This window comes from Mus musculus, chromosome 7, assembly GCF_000001635.26.
Source record: "Mus musculus strain C57BL/6J chromosome 7, GRCm38.p6 C57BL/6J".
Taxonomy (NCBI): domain Eukaryota; kingdom Metazoa; phylum Chordata; class Mammalia; order Rodentia; family Muridae; genus Mus; species Mus musculus.
In genome coordinates, this window is record NC_000073.6 from 74,505,598 (window position 1) to 74,523,369 (window position 17,772).

The 17,772-nt window shown below is 45.3% G+C and overlaps 1 protein-coding gene across 2 annotated transcripts in view; it reads right to left on the reverse strand.

Moving 5' to 3' along the window:
* Positions 1 to 17,772, reverse strand: part of Slco3a1 (solute carrier organic anion transporter family, member 3a1) — a 279,363-nt gene that overhangs the window by 230,180 nt on the left and 31,411 nt on the right. The window lies entirely within an intron of this gene.

Below are 17,772 nucleotides of genomic sequence, written 5' to 3' on the forward strand. Positions count from 1 at the left end.
GCACCTGGTCTTAAGAGGCCACCTGGCAGGAAGGTACACACAGACATGACTGAAACATAAATTCAAGGGGCAATACGCTATTAAAAGGCTCATTAGAGGGAAAATGTAGTACTCTCCTGTTTGTGAGTCCCATGCCCTGCATCACAGGAGGACAGCTGTCCCTGTTCTGAGAGATCTGGCAGATGATTGGGGCCCTCACCGGGCAGGGAAGAACACTTGACGCAAAGCTACGAACAAGGGGAGCATGAGTTCCTGATGCAGGAGAGAACTGACCCAGATCATAACAAGCCAGGAACTCCACTGTGAACAATGGAGGCGGTTCATGCCATGCGGTGGTGGGAGAGCAGGCGCACGGAGAGAAAGCAGAGGTGAGTCCCGGCTATTCCTTAATCTGCTGTGACCCCGGCCAACTCAATTACCTTCCCTCAGCTTTGATTCTGGGAAATCAGAACCCTAACGGCCCTACTGTGCTCGATATGAACACCGGAGTAATAGTGCAAATCTACTGGCCCGAGAAGCCTTCCATTCCAGGGTGTGATAGAAGAGGGAGACGGTAAAGTACGAGGACCAGGCCAGGCATCTGTGGCCAGACTACATGGGTCCCTCCTAACTCCAGGTAACCAAGTCACTCTGAGCTCTAGCCGGCTCACTGTGAAATGACATAAGATCTAGGGCCAGGATAAACCTAAACCATACATGAGGAGATGCCAGGAGAGGAGAAGCTGCAGCTCTTAGGAACATTCTGGCATTTCTCTGGTTCACTGAGTTTGAAAAGCCTAAATATCACATCAAGTAGGGGAAAAGGTTTGCCGGAAGAATGCAGAAATGAATGCTAGTGAACCAAAAAGACAGGCCCTTATGGAAGTTGGGGAGTATATATACAACAGCACAAAATGATAGACAAGAAACATGGGAGAGGCTTTATTCCAGACAGACAGCACTAGAAAGTCAGACTGTTAATGAAAGGGCAGGGAGGAGAGTCCCAGAGAGCTAGCCTTCCTCTAAGATTATACACAGGGGTTTGCTTTTAAATACCCAGCCATCCACAACCTTCCAATCCTGACCCCTCTGCTGGAATCCAAGCACATATGCAGACATCTGTGATAATGATGATGACTAGGGTGCCTCTGTGTGCTCTTACTATCAAAAGAACAGTGTGGCCAGGTCACTGTTTGTCACCTCCTATTTAAGCCCTTTAGCCCAGAGGATCTCAGCCCCAGTCAGAAGTCCTGAAGCAAGAGATGAGCAGCACCTGGGCTCTCACAGTGTCTGTGACTCAGCCGAGGCCCAAGGGTAGTTTTGAATCTGATCTCCAGCTGACCAGAAGGAAGGTGAGAGGCAGGCTGCTAAGGTGGTGGCACATCATGGGGATCTTTGCTTCAGTACCAATCCATGGGCCAGCCCCACAGAGCAGCTTTGGAGCATCTGTCACACACTTGATCAGCAAGGTTCCCAGTCAGGGTCCAATTCCACTGTGCTTTCCAGCCAAGGGCAACCCACAGCTCACTGCCCCCGCCCCTCGCTCCTTTCTCCGAATAACAGATTGCGGTTGTTGAGAAGAGAAGATAAACAGGCCCTGGCCTGGTTACAATGGCTCTAAAATGCTCCCAAAGATGTGCTTTCTGAAAGCCCTGGGCAAGGGAAAAGAAAGGCTTCAATTATTTACTTCTTTTGGCTGTAACAAAAGCATGTGCGGTAGACCAAATGCTCTGGTTTAAACAGGTGATGTGGTGTGTAGGAGTGATAGGGAAGGTGGACTAAGGGCCTGGGAGGTGTAGAGCAACATACTGAGCCTGGAAAGATGACCAAGGAGGTTTGGATGAGAAGAGATCTGGGACTAGCCAGGTCAGTGTCCCCATGCACCAATAGACACCAGGAGCAGAGCAATCTGATGGTGTCTTAACATCCCATTGCTGTGACAAAATGCCCAAGACAAACAATATCCAGGAAGACTTGACTTGGGTTTGATTTGAAGTTTTAGCCATAGTCACTGGGCTTCATTGTTTCAGGTCTATGGATAGGCAGAGTAAGATGGTGGTCACTACACAGTGGAATAAATACACAAAGCTGCTACTTCACGAAGGCCAGGAAATCAAAAGATAAAGGAAGGAAGAAGCAGAGGACCCACGGTCCCCCCAAGGGATCAACCTAATGACTCCAGTACCCTTTCACCAGGCACTAACTTGGGAAGGTTGTCTGCCTCCCAACACCACCACAGGCTTCAATGAAGCCTTTAGCACACAGCCCTGGGAGCATTTAAGATGTAAACCTCAACAGGTAGATCTGCAGGTGACATCTTCCACTGTGGTATTGGATGGTTAGTTACATGGTGCAGGGAGGGCTGAAGTGAAGTCTCATCTTATTCTGCCATGAGACAGAATAAGGACAGACACAATAGACAACATATCTGACCCTGAAACTCCAATGAAAGCTCCAACTCAGCAAACAGGCTCCATCATAAACTACCTCATGATATTTACATTCATGAGGCCAGGGAAAGATGATGGGGATAAGGACTGCAGTAGGCAAGACACAAAATAGTTCTTCTAGAGCTAGATCATGTCCGGGGATCCAGTCCAGGGTCTTTCCTCCTTGCAGCCTCTTGTGGGCCCCAGGGATGCTCATCTTAGACCAGCAGTTAAAGTGACTGCAGCCATTCCGAAATGGTGCTTTGTGGATCAATTAGATCGGAGGCTAATGTCTTCACTCATTTAAAGCACAGTATTCAGAAGCTGGACTAATTAAGTATGCATGAGACCATATAAGCCACTTGTAGCTTCTTTTATGTGGCAGAGACTAATCCAGCACAGAGGGAGCGGAGCGCTGAAGGGAATGGCTGCCTTTACTTAATGGGCAATGGGGTGGGGGATAAAGGAAACAGCTGGATAATTAGAGACAGAGACAAAGGGACAGGGATTCCAGAAGGGAAAGAGAGGAGGAAGAGCCCTTACTCTGGGCCAAGTGGAAATGAAGTTAGTGTGAGAAGTGTGCAGGATCTTCCAGGCTTCTGCTGCATTAACTAAGTGGAAGAGAAGAAGGAAGGAGGGAGGGAGGGAGGGAGGAAGGGAGGGAGGGAGGAAGGGAGGGAGGGAGGAAGGGAGGGAGGGAGGGGGAGGGAGAAGGAAGGGAAAGAGTTAGAGAGGACAAGAAGGAGGAAGGGAGAAAGCTACATTTCAGAATCTCATGAACTCTTATTAATAACAGTTCCCAGGGTGGAGCAAAGACTCAGTGAAGTTCTTGCTCAACAAGCATGAGAACTCAAGCTCAATCTCCAACAATCATGTACAAAGTCAGTGCTGGGAAGGTAGCAGCCCTGAGTTCCCTGGCTAGCAAGTCTAGACTATGTAGTGAGTCCCAGGTCCCAGTGAGGTACCTCAAAAAAGCAAGAGAGATGGCTTGTGAGGAAGTATACCTGAGAAAGATTTGATCCCTGGCATCCACCCCCTATACACACACACATGCACACATGCACAGATGCACTTGTATACATGTGCACATACACATACATGTGTGCCCAAAGGGAGGACTTGGATCCACATTGATATCAGTACTGTAGGATAGGGTGGCCTACGGGCAAACATGTCTGAATCCTCCCCTGCTCTCTAAAGAAGTGGCCCAGGGGAAGTTACCATGTACTCTTCAGGAGGATTCCAGGTTCTCAGGACTGTGGTGGAAGATTACAATCTTCTAAGAGACAAGCCCATATTTTCTGTCTGGTTTGGGTGGTGGGGCTGGCACTGGCAACTGCAATCACCTGGGGAGCTCTGTGCAAATAACAGTGCCTGCTCCCTAGGCCTGTGTCACAAAGGTGATGATTCTAACACCCAAGGTAGAGGTGTTGTATGTATACCTTTGATATATGTGTGCTTAGGGCACTGCAACCTCATCTATTCTTTGTAGTGGGAGAACCTTGAAGTCAGTATGAAACTCCTGATCTGAAGGTACTAGGTCTTGTCAGGAGATGGATATATCTATCCCAGGCTGACCATGAAGTCACTCTGTAGCCCAAGCTGGCTATAAACTTGAGATCCTCATCATCCTTAGGATCATGGGCCTCTACCATCATGCCTGACTCCAATCTAGCCTTGATTGAAGTTTTGTTCATCAAGACCATCTGACAGAGTCTATTTCCAAGCCTTAGCAATGGGTATAACAGAGCATGTTCTTGTGAGTGCCACTGGGGCCCTGTAGCCAGCACTCAGTAGGTATATATATCAACCAACTATTCTCAACACTGGCCTACATGATCTGTGTGCTTTCTTCAATTTAATCTGATTCCACAACCCCCAGTGCCTGCTGTGTGGGCAATTCCGGAAGCATGACTGTGATTAAGAGACAATCCATCCATGGCAGAACAATACCATTTAGTGACAGCAGAGGCTACAGCACCACAAGAGAGAGGCAGAACAATCAAGGGACTGACAACACCGGTAGTTGACCCAAGACACAAGAGTGAACTAGATTCTAAAAGACATAAAGTAGGGACTGGAGAGATGGCTCAGAAGTTAAGAGTACTGACAGCTCTTCCAGAGTCCTGAGTTCAATTTCCAGCAACCACAACCATCCACAACCACAACCATGGTGGCTCACAACCATCTGTAATGGGATCCGATGCCCTCTTCTGGTGTCTCTGAAGAGCACGACAGTGTACTCACATACATAAAATTAATTAATTAATTAATTAATTAATTAATAAAGACATGAAGTGGTAGGAGTTGCTGCACTATTTCAACAGCAAAGATCAGTGACACAAAGAAAATATACCAGGTGGAGAGTTCTGGCTGGCTTGGAGCAAGAGGAAATAGCACATGACTCAGGGTACTGAGTGGAGTCATCAGAGATAAAGCAGCCTTGAAGGCAACACTACTATGGATCTGGGTTTGAGGTCAATGGGGGAATGGACGCTCTTGAGCAGAAGTTATCCTTTAGAAATAGCATAGCATTCTACACAGTATGGAATGGGGGAGACTGCCTGATCAGCTACTCAAATTGTCTTGGTAAGAAACGATATCCACTGGCTTACTGCTGATAAGTCATTAAGAAAGGACATCAGTGTGGAGGTGACACCAGACTCAGATTCAAAATCCTGGAATCATGGGGTCAAGGGAGGGCCCACATCAGCAAGCAGATACTAACAACAGCACAAGAGGTGTCAACCTCGGTATGGTCAAGGACAAAGTAATGTGGCTGCCTCTCTCAGGGATTCCTGGAAAGAATTTGACACACTTACTCTGAAAAGAGTGAGACAGTAAATATTTTAGACTCCCAGGCCATGTGGTCACCATAGTAACACTGGCATCTGCCACTGTAGCCCAACACAGCATCCATGGAAACCTGTACACAAGTGGACATGGCTGAGTTCCAGTAAAACTTTACTCAACAAAACAGGCAGAGGGACAGATTTGGTCTATACCCCTTTATTGACTGCCCAAATCTTGACTCTACACATTATATCTTTAGCTGATAATAAAAACTTCTCACTCATAATAAATGTATGTAACACTCTAGTTACAAATGCCAAAAAATCATTTCTAGACACTTCAATTCCATTTTGTGAAGGTTTGGAGGTTTGTTTAATATTTATTTTTAAACCCATGCAAGCGATTTGTAAAGTAACTCTCTTATCCATCCTTCCAAGGACATCTCTTTCTGAACTAAAAGGACTATTCTCTGCTCTCCGCAGCCAGTATTTAGTTTCTGTGATAAAACTATAACCCTGATCTTAGCTGAAGGAAGTCCAGTGTGCTATTCTGTCTCTCATCCAAACAGCCATTCCTTGTGGTGGGAAGTTTGGTGCAAAACACACTCACTTGTGAGGTCTGCACAGCCAGGTGGCCCAGGACATCAGTGTCCCTGCCTCTTGCTCTTGCTCCAACCACATGATCCACAACTGGGCCAGGTGAAGGAGACATTTGGCGAGGCTGCTTTATGTCTGCTGCAATGATTGAGCACAAATTGGGCTCACGGGATAACTGGGCATAATTTTCAAATCAGTCTTGCTTAAAAGGCAGAGAACGAATTAAACAGAGAAGCTTTTGAGACACTGTGGCCCCAGGCATTTGCAAGCACATCAATGGTAACAAGTTTACCAAGCATTCCTGTTATTATCAGAAGTGTTCTAACCAAACTTTATTTTTTTTTTAAAGCCCATGAGAATGATCTCAAGGTAAATTTAATCTCTTATCTGTCATGCCAAGGGTATGTCTTTTCTCCTTTGAAACGCTCTTGTTGTCAAACCTCTGCCTCCTGAAGGCTGAGATTAGTCTGTACCACCATACCCCCATTAAATATGTCTTCTTATATAGGGACATAAGTGAGATTTTAAGAGCTTCATATTGACTTGGTCAGTCTGGGCAAGACAAGCCTCAAGACTCCATTTTTAGTCTTTTTGTGAACAATGATCCCCCCTGTTGAACAAAAGCCCTGGAGCCCAGTAGGCACTGTGACCACAGGTTGGCCTGGTCTTCAGCATGGCCCCGCCCCCAACCCCACTGCAGGACCCTGAGCCACCACAGTTCTCCCGGGCCCCTCACTCACGGTGGCACTCTTTGGATTCTGTTCTTACATAGCCTGGCATAGCACTTTTATGATCACCTTGAATAACAGTATCAGTCTCTGCCTGCTCTGCCTTACAAAGACATCACTGGCCTCTCCTCTAAGAACCTATCTCTACCTCCTCCTTTTCTTTCCTCTACTCCATGATCTGCATCTTTCTTGGACCATTTCTCCCTCTCCCTTATACTGTGGGTCCTCTCGTCTTTTTCTCTCCCTGCCACCCCCTAAACAGCCCTAAACCACAACAGAGGCAACTGATTTTTATGATTCCTTATACTCTTTGAATTTTATGTCCAATTAATTAGCTCTAAGAGCATGTGCAATAGTTTATGATCCTCCCACTCAAGCTAAAATAAAATAAAACTACCACTAAAGATAATTACTTCCAATATGTAAATCACATCATGACCCCTCCACCAACCCCAATAGCTCTTCCTTCTAGCTTAGATAAACAGGTTTCAGGTCCCCACTACCCTCAATCAACAGAGCTCTCTGCACTCTATGCCCAAGCTGTGAAATTATTGGCAGATATGTAGGCATTAGGCCAAGTCTTAAAACAATTGGTATTGAGCCTTGCACACCTCAACCTAGAGCACCGTTTGAACTCAGAATTGGTATGGTGGCTGCTCTGTTTTATTGGAGAACAGGAGAAACTCAGTTCCCTGGCTTTCAGATATAGGGGACAGGCATAAGCCTCCAAGAGATCTTGGAATAAGGCTCACACTAACCATTCATTTCAACACAGGATGCTCAGGTAGAGCTGTCTTGTGTAGAGTCAGCCTCTCTGCATGCCTCAGAGTCCCAGAATACCACTGTGTCCATTGAAAAACCCCCATTTGGGCTATGGAAATAGCTTACCCAATACAGTGTTTGACACACCAAACTGAGGATCCTAAATTTAATCCCCAGAACCCACATTAAAAAAAAAAAGAGTGTGAGTCCAGTGGCAGTGGTTCACACTTCTAATCCCAGCACTTGGGAGGCAGAGGCAGGCAGGATGTACTAGTCAGAGGCCAGCCTCATCTACAGAGTGAGCTCCAGGACAGCCAAGGCTATACAGAAAAAACTGTGTCTCAAAACAAAACAAGACAAAACAAGACAAAACAAACAAAAAATTATAAAGACAGAATTCAATGCTGGACCTTTCTTACAAGGAATATGAGAGTAGTCCCTTCAGGCAGAAGGGGGAAAACACCTACAGAGATTCAAATATGGACTCTGAAGTAGTGTTAAACAGATGGCTCAGTAGATAAAGGAGCCAGCAGCCAAGCCCGCAGACCTAACTCTGATCCCCAGGATGGACATGGTTGAAGGAAAGAGTAGACTCCAGCAAGTGGTTCTCTGGCTGCTATATACATTCTGTGGCATGTGTGCCCCCAGTAAATAAATAAAGTATAAAAAACAAAGAGCACTGTAAAAGTTACCATGTGTGCAATACAAAAGGTTGTGTGTATGTATCTACTCTTTCCCTTTAAATAATAATTTAAAAAAGCACATGATAGAATAACACAACTGCACTGCATCCACAGTCTACCCAGGTGTCACAGTCTACCTACAGCAATCTTATCACTTGGGAGCAGAGAGAATTGCAGCAGGCTGGAAGCAAAGCTTCTGTAGTTTACAAGAACTCAGTTAGCGTAGCCCTGAAGGAGACTGTGCTCCCTGAAGGTATATATTTGTAAAAGCAGTCACTAAGAGAATTCTCTGAGGCTCAAGGGAAAAATGAGTTAAATAAATAAGAAACTAGTTAACACAAAGGAAGCCAGTAAAGAAGGAACCAGAGAAACAAAGACATGAGACACAAGACAAATCACAACATGGCTGATAGAAACTCAACTTCCATCAACTGATCACGGTCCCCAAAATACATGAAAAGAGACTGACAAAATGAAAGGAGAAATTGAGCCATAATGGCTGTACAGGTTAACAGCCCACTCAATAACTGATATAAACAGCAGACCAAAAAAAAAAAAAATCAGTAAGGATGAAAAGGATTTGAACAATGCTCTCTCCCATTTTAAGCTCAACCAGAAAATGACAAACAGCTCATTTTTCAAAATCGGCAAGTGTCATTTGAATAGACATTTCATCAAAGAAGATGTACACATTTCTAATAAGCATCTGAAAAGATGCTTAGCAACATTAGTCTTAGAGAAATGCCAATCAGAACCACAGTGATATATTACTACACGCCCACCAGAGTGTCTGTTTAAAAAGACACAGAGACCAAGTCTTCAAATACTGCTAGTGAGAATGTGAAGACAATGCGAACAGATGCTTTGGAAAGTGGTGGGGCAATTTATTAAAATATTAAACTTTATTTTATAATGGGGTAATTTCTCTCCCAGAGCTCTACTGAAGAACGATGAAAACCCATACATCACAAAAGCCCCTAAATTGTGGCAGTGTGCATCAGAGTCCGAAACGACTCAAATATTCATCAACGCACACAGAGAAACATAATGTGTTACATCCATAAGTCTGATGGCAATGTCATCTACTAAATCAATATCATAGAGTTCCAATAGAAGGAACAGTACTCAGCAGTGAAGTTAAATAAACTATTGATACATGTGGAAGATAAATAAATCTCAAAAAGACAACACTCCATTTATATGAACATCCTGAAAAAGATTAATATATATCAAAAGGGCACTGGGAGGAAGGCTCAGCAGCTGACAGCTGTTTGTAACTAAAGTTTCTCTAAATCTGGTGCCCTCTTTTGGCTTCCTCAAGTACCGCGTGCACATTAGTGCACATACATATAAGCAGACAAACACTCATAAACATAAAATAAAAATAAGTAAATGTTTTATGTATTTAGAAATAGAAAGTACACTGCATGGGGCTTGCTAGAGCAGTAACTGACAGGAATCTGGGAATGAAACAACTTGATGGCTCATTCATTTATTTTGGTGTGTTTTTCTGAGACAGTATCTTACTTATATAGCCCAAGATGGCCTCAAACTTTCCTGCATCTGTCTCAAGATGCTGGGATTGGAAGATATAGTACCACCATAGCCAACTGAGAACCAATTTTTACAAGAACATTTCAAATTAGAGTATGATGATGATCATATAAGGATAGAAATCTGTTAGAACTCACAGACTGTATGTTTTAGGCAGCTACATTTTGTTACCCAAATTGTGTTAATTACTTCTGTGTTGTTGAGATTTAAACTATCTGACATGGACAAGTTAAGGCTTATTTGAAGGCTCATAGAGTCAGAGGGCTGTAGAGCTCCGAGAGAAAGGATGCATGAAGAGGATTTGTGGCAGTAGGAACAGGCCACAGAAAGTCAACAAGCAAAGCAGGACTGTAACAGAGGCCAGACATAACCTCCCAAGCCCCACCTCTAGTGAGCTAGTTCCACCAGATAGATATTCCCTGGGGGTTGGGGGGGGGTCCTTTTAGACTTGACATAAGCTAGAGTTATCTGAGTAAAGGAACCTCAATTGAGAAAATGATGCCATGAGATTGGCCTATACTATAGGCAAGCCTGTAGGAACATTATTGTTGTTGTTGATTTAGCAGTACCCAGCATCCTCCTCTTCATTATTATTATTATTATTATTATTATTATTATTATTATTATTATTATTACTGATTTGGCACCCAGTCCACTGTAGGTAGTGGCAACCCTGGGTAGGTCATCCTGAGTTATATAAGAAAACAGGATGAGCAAGCCAGGAAGAACAAGACAGCGAGCAGCACTCCTATATGGCTTCTGCTTCAAGTTTCTACCCTGACTTTCCTCAGTGATGGAGTGTGACCTGAGCGCTTCCTTAGAAACACGAGCAGATATTGGTCCTGTGGACTGAGGCTGGGCTGAGATAGCTCAGTGTCCCCTCACAGTACTGAACGAATCTATGTGGGCACCAATGGGAAGATTTGCATTTGTTAGAAGTGAGGGACATCATAAAGTGCAAAAACACTGTGCATGATAATTTAATAAGGCTGTGGTGATAAACAGCGCTGCCGCACTTGGGGGCTTGGAAGCCGACACAGAAGCAGGCTGGGTGCGTACTTGCCACAGTCACCCTCAGTGTTCAGATGGGGAGGGGGTCAAGAAAATAGCTCCAATCTCTCATCAGCATTTGAAATGGGCTAGGTTATAAAAAAACAAAAACAAAAACAAACCTACTAGAAGCTCCATGAATCAATGGTATTGGCTGGGAAGCCAGATGGCAACCTGAAGCCATTTTCTCCCAGTAATCAAATGCTACTTCCATTCACAAAGCACTTCCATATGGAATCCTCCCTCAGGAAAACACTCTGTGCTGCCCCTGGATGATCAATACGGTTGAATGAGCTCCTCCTATACAAAGGAATACACCAATTTTCAAACACCCCTAGAACCTCCAGCCTCATAATGGATTTCACTTACAGCAATGCTTGCAGCAAAAAGCATCTATTAAACTTGACATTCCCTCAGCCAATTCATTGTTTCCTTAAGGAGTGGATCTACAACAAGAGGCAGGCCTTTGGAGTCAAACATCCTCTCTGATGAAACTGATCATCCCACTGTTAATATCTCTAGTGAGGCACACGTCCTTTCTCCTATCTAACATCAAGTAAATATGTTGTGTTAATAGCACAGAGTGGATGTACCCAGGAATCACACTTGCTGCCTACATGCCCAGGGGCCACACAGCTTTTAAGGCTTCTTTTTCATGTAAAACAGATCCCCTCAAATGTACTTCTAGAGATTGGACTTGAAGAGATGTGCCCGCACTGCCACAGGCTCTGAAATAATTGCCAGGGAAGTCCATTCCCTAGGGACCACAAAGGATCAGGGACTTCTGAGTTCTCACAGAGCAAATTTTTTGTGTCTCTGGAGGCACCTAAGTCACAAGTCCCAGGGGTGTCCGTGTGGATCCGGAGGCAGGAGTTCAGCCTGGAGTCTTGAGTGTTCTTCCAGGCTAATAACCCTCTCAGGCACACTTGTGACTCAACATATGGCTCAAGACCCCTTGGGGAGGGGCAAAGACCCTTTCACAGTGCTCACCTTAGACTACCTGCATATCAGCTATTTACATTACGATTCATAACAGTAGCAAAATGACAGTTATGAAGTAACAACAACAATAATCTTATTGGTTGCGGGTTATCCCAACCTGAGCAACCCTATTAAAGTGTTGCAGCATGAGAAAGGTCACTAAAGGTCACTGCTGGTGCCTCCATGTGGCAAAAGCCTATGCAAAAAGGAACAGCCCTCGATAGTTTACAGGAGTTCTCTGGGAGTGACCTGGTCCATGAATCTCTTAGAAATGCAAACCTCAAAACTGCCCCACTCCTGGGTCAGAATCTGTATTTAGCAATGTCTCCAGGTGGCATGGTCATCCATGGAGATCAGAGGCACACACTAGCTCTTGCCACATGACTCACAAGCTCTGCCCAGTCACTTCAAGGCACCCCCAAATGTCTAGCAACCTCACAGGATGAGATAGAAGGAGAGGAGCTCACCCAGTGAGAATTCCTAGTGCCCTGTACCACAGTCTCACTGGACTTGGGAAACATGGCTATATTAACTGGGTAGTTCTCCTATGCTTTCCTTTTTGCTCATTTCACACAGCCAGTTATCTACAACAACAACAACTACTGCTACTGCTACTGCTACTGCTACTGCTACTGCTACTGCTACTGCTACTGCTACTAGGATGCAGGTAGCTCTACCAATGTCTTTGCTAAAGACTTACAATCACCAGAACTCTGACCAACGAGTTTCTGTGATTTATAAGCTACTTTACACTTTCTTGTTAATAGCAGCCCTGCATGGCAGGAGAGTTCGAGTTCGGCAGAGACAGACATGCTTCAAATACCCCATGTTCTGTAAAGCTGTAGTCGGCTTTGTTCTTCTGCTGAACCCTAGAAACACACACCAGTGACCCCATGACTTGTGCCGACAGAGAAGGAACACAATGAGCTTCAGGTTTAGATCCAACAATCTATCATCTACCTAAGGAAGTGGACCTTTAATGGGTAAGCCTCCTCTCAGCACCTTGGGGCAGCTGTGGGATTTAAACCTCTAGGGGCAAAAATTGAAACACATGGTGATTAAAATGCAGATATAACTTGAGCTGCACACCACTACAGTCTAAAAAGGCCAATGCTTTCCTTTCTCCCTCTAATCTGCCTTTCTTAGGGATGGGGTTGGGGCAGTTTATCCTCTTGGTGCCACACAGAGACAGTTTAATGAAACAATCCAAGAAATGGCTTATCTAGGTCAGGGGTCTGCACACTGTGACCCTCAGCCAAATCTTACCAGCTACCTGTTTTGCAAGTAAGGCATCCCTGGACCAGAGCCATGGCCTGTTTGTGCAGTCAGCATGGCTTTGTCCTCACAACGACGGCACAGATCTGGTAAGTGAGAATGCAATAGAGACCGTGTGGCCCGCAAAGCCTGAGACCTTACTATCTGCCTGGTTGAAATAAGTGTGCCAAGCTCTGGCCTAGAGGAATATAGATGGGTTTGGTTTGACTGTCGATTATGTATCAAAGACACCATGAAGCTCCAAGTCTCTCTGTCTTTACCCTTGGAATTGACCATAAAGAATAGCTGTGGATTACAAGTTGGAAAAGCCAGCCCTGCAGAAGAGAGTGGGAAGAGACCAGTTGATTGGAGATAGGTTAGATTTGAGGCCAGCAGCAAGGTAGGACAAATGATTCTTGAAAAATTCTGACAGTGGGGAGCAGCTTGGCTATGATACACACTAGTGGCTCAGACACAGAGTTTTAGGCAGCCTTGGATGACAGACTGGCTTCAGTCAAAGAGGCTCTTTTCAACCCAGGCTATCCTTGAGGATAGTCAAGGGCAGGGAGTCTTCTGCTGGCACCCTTCCCAGAAGAACTTGAGGCTGATCACAGTGGTACAGCTATATCCTTGCTGCCACCACCTCTCATGTACCCAATATCTACCTCCCACCATTCATACTCTGCAAGATGCTATTAAGAACCAAGGTCCTCTAGGAACTCTCTGAAATAGCTTTACCAACTTAGCGATTCTCTCATTCATGGGCTTATAAAAACAGGAATCCCCCACGAGCCGGGGAGTGGGAAATCATAATCACAACATATTGCATGAAAGAGAATTTATCTTCAATTTAAAATGTAGGAGTCTAGAATAATCAGAGGGGCATGTCTTTTACCTTTTAACAATTATGTTTTGGCAGAATGCACATGTTAAATAATAGAAATGATATTGGTAAATTGGTATGTGCGTTTGAACTCACTAAGAAGATGGCTCTGGAATTGGGGTTCACCCAACAACTCAGACCCAAGCATGTTTGTCTAAAAGTCTTCTCCAAGGAGCCCTTCCTTGTCTGGGATGGGCTGAACTTCCTCTGTGACAGGAAGATTCGTGAACATCCAAACAGACTGCCGTGGAGAAGAGTTATGTCACGAACCGTTTCCAAAGGAGGTGTCTATTGTTTATCCCAGGATGTAAAAGTGCCTGGGGTGGGAGAGAGCATCCGGAGTTCAGCACATAGCCATATTTACTATCTGCCTGGTAAGAGTGGGTGTGTCAGCCATGACTGAGAAGAAGGTATCTGGAATTACCTCAATCAGGAACTCCAGCTGATTCCCTCAATTTCCCTAGCTACTTTCTGGTGGATGTGAGTGCTGACGAGATGATCTGATGATGTTTCTGCAACCTGTTACTATTTGTTCTTTGACTCAGAAGTCCCATTTAAGGGGACAGTCACTTTGCTCTGCCTGGGACTCCATCTGTGGAGACCCTCAGACAGCAGCCTGGAGGGGACTTCCCTAGATAGTTTCTCTGTGAGTGTTTTGAGTGCCCAATCGGATGCTATTAGCTCTGCTTCTATTTGTTCTTTTATTTGGAAGCATTCAGTGGAGGGGATATGCTGCTTTGCCTGGGCAACCATGGTAGGGAACTCCAGCAGGCTTCCTTAAAAAACTTTGACAGGTGATTTCTGCTGTATATTGGTAATAAGCCTTTAATTTGGTGAGTTGCTTTTCTGCTGTTATTTGGTTTTTTTTTTTACTTGGAAGTACCAAGGAGATACTTTCCTCCACTGGGGACTCTCTACCTGGAACTCCAGCTAAGTGCCTCCACAAGGATTCCCCAGTCGAGTTCTGCTGAATATTTTGAGCACTTGATCTGATGATCTTTCACTCTCTTATTCATTCTCTTTTTACATTTGGCTTGCTATACACTCAAAAAACTCCACATATTCAACACTGAAAATATGGTCATAACGGGTCCTCCTCCAGACCATACAAAATAATTATTGTCACATTATACCAGGTACTTGTCTAAAAGGACTGGATACCTGGTCCCCTCTCCACTAGGCCTTCATTTCATCTTGGCCTCTGAGCCTAACAAAGGCAGCATCTGGACATCAGGACAGGAGTATGATTCTCACAAGTACCAGAAGATCTGGCAGAAGGTTTAAGGAGGCAGTCCTGACCAGAGAGTTCTGGGAGAAAAATTACCAAGGGGGAACCTTAAGGCTACATCAGTGGGCCTTTGTGAGAGTCTTAAATAACACATAGCCCCTGCCTGGTGAGGGTTCAGGTGTGGGGATCTGACAGAATCTTTTCAGAAGTTCAGTGATGTCTCTTTGTCTAAGGAGGTAGAGTAACAGACAGCATAGTGAACATTCTATCTCTGAAAGATAGTGAACAGCAAAATGCCAAAGGCAGAGGGATATCACTGTTGGGGGGGGGGTGCTCTGTGGGCCATTAGTAGCCTCCAGGTTTCTGCAAGAGGTCCCTGCAAGGTACAGAGAGAGCCCAGAATGTAACAGGCTTCCTGCAAAATGAGCACATGGTCCCATCACTGACAGATACTTAACTTAGAGATACAATAGCAGCAAGGAGATGAAAATGGATGGACGGAGGGACAGAGAGATGGAAAAGTATACAGTGAGGCATGGCAAGGAATGTGCTCATTGTGGGTATATATATACATATATATGGGAAATTGTAAACTATTTCCCCCTTAAAGTAAGTTATTCTTCAGTGTAAGGAAAGCTGCTCAGGGCAAACAGTAGTTATGAACTAGAAGTCAGAGAATCTTAACAGTTTCAAGTGGTGCCAAATGAAATCATCCCCCAACCATGCCAGGAAAAAGAGGGAACCCCAAAGAGCAGACTTCCACTTGAGTGGCACCGCTGAACTGCCTGAGCAGAGAAGCAGGAGAAATAGCCATGACCCAGGGCCTGTCTCCTTCCTGTCACAGAGTAGCACCAGTCACACCTTGTCACTTACAGACAGGGGAGAGAGTATCTGAGGCTCAGTGACTATCAGCAACAGGGTGGGTGCAGGGGCTGGGGATGTGGAGCAGCATTTAAATCAGGTCCCTCTGTCCCCAGGAAGTGAGTTCAATCAAGGAAGCATGGTGTATCCTTACATCCTGCACCAGTGGCCAGGTGACCCTGGGATGCAAGGAGAGGCAGGGTGAGCTCAGGACCTGGGACCCAGGGATGCTGTAGGGGTGAGAATAAGGAAACAGCCGTGGGTAACAGCCTCAGGAGAGATAACAGAGTCATGCAGGGGCTGGGGGACTTGAATTATTTTCACTGCCCTCCAGGTTCTGTAATGTGTGTGTGTGTGTGTGTGTGTGTGTGTGTGTGTGTGTGTCTAAATGTAATAAAGTTTTTAAAAGGAAGCTCTCAGGCTGGAAGACAGATCAGCTGGTAAAGTGGTAAAGTGAGGAGTTTGGTTTAATTCCCAGATCCATGTAAAAATGCCAGAACTGGCTGTGTACACTTGTCTCAGCGCAGGGAAGGCAGAGATGGTTGGACCTCGGGATACCACTGGCCAGCCAGTACCAGGCCAATGACAAAGTCTCTCAAAAGTATGTTTCTCAGCTTCTGGGGAAGAACACCTGAAGTTGTCCTCTGACCCCCTTATGTATGAGTACACACACACATAAGCACTGGCACATACATATGAGCCCACACAAATGAAAATACGCATGTACAAATTAAAAAATAGACACCTCAAAGAATAACAGTATCCGGTACACACAGCCACCTACCATGTCCTTATCTGGGCATGCTGATTCTGCAACAACGAGTACTCAGATATCATCTATAGCTAATGCTAATCCGGGTGATTCTTACAGAGCGCCTCGTGTGGAGCGGGTGCTGTGCAAAGCACTTTTACAAACTGATCTTCCTGATCTGTGCCCTACAACTCCAGGAAGCAAGCACTGTCAGTATTCCACTTGGCAGGAAAGGAAACCGAGGTTCCTCGTTCCTGATCAAACCAGTTGAAGCAGGCACAGGGCCTGGGATCCCAGCAGGCCAACCCCAGCATCCCTTTATCTGTTTCAAAAATCAAACAGTGACATATGTGTCACTTGGAGAGCTGCACCACACCACAGGACTGAACAGGAAGCAAGGAACAACAGCAGGAGTACCTAACAGGGACAAAGACCACACATGCCTAGGAGAGCCAGCTATCTGTGAGAAGGTGCCATCAGTCTCTCAGTCTAGGCTGGGACCAAGGGTGCTGCGAGCCCTGCAGAGAAAGCACTGACTGGGCTCCTGATGCCAGCCTGTCCTGCATTTCAAACATCAACTGCGATAGGAAGGTGGCATTCTGAGATCCATTCTTTGCAATGCAAGCAAACCACAAGTGTGGGTATAATTAAAACTCTTTTATTTTGATCGGGGAAATAAAAAACTATCTGAACTCTGCCTGATCACTACAGACAGCAGAGTGGTGTAGCATCGGGGCTCATCTGGCTTTTTCCTCTTTCTTGGGAGTCTATCTGAGGAATCTAATTATCTGCTATGTCCTCAAGGTGTGCCAGGCCCTGGGCACAGTGCTCAGCACAAACATCATCTCATTAAATTCCGATCCAAACACTGTGGACTTGGTATTACAGACTTCTGAAGCTCAGAGAGGCAAGGAACCTGTCCAAAGGTATAGAGCTCGAGTGGCGGGATGATATTTTAGTTCCTAAGTGCTTGTGCCCAGTGCAGTGTCAGAAAAACCCTGTGCCTATCTCAGACCGTCCATCACAAAGACAGAGAAGAGGAACTAGGCTTCCAAGGTTCTGAGAATTCAAAATTTGTCATTTATGGGAAGTGGCAAATCACCTCTGCAGGGTACCCCTGGCTCCTGCTGGGTTTCTGAAAGGCAAAGGCTGCCTAGCCATACTGAGCGGCCACATAAGATGAAGCATTGTGTGGTCCCAGCTGCTGTGGGGCCTGTGTGCATACAGGCAGTGCCATGTC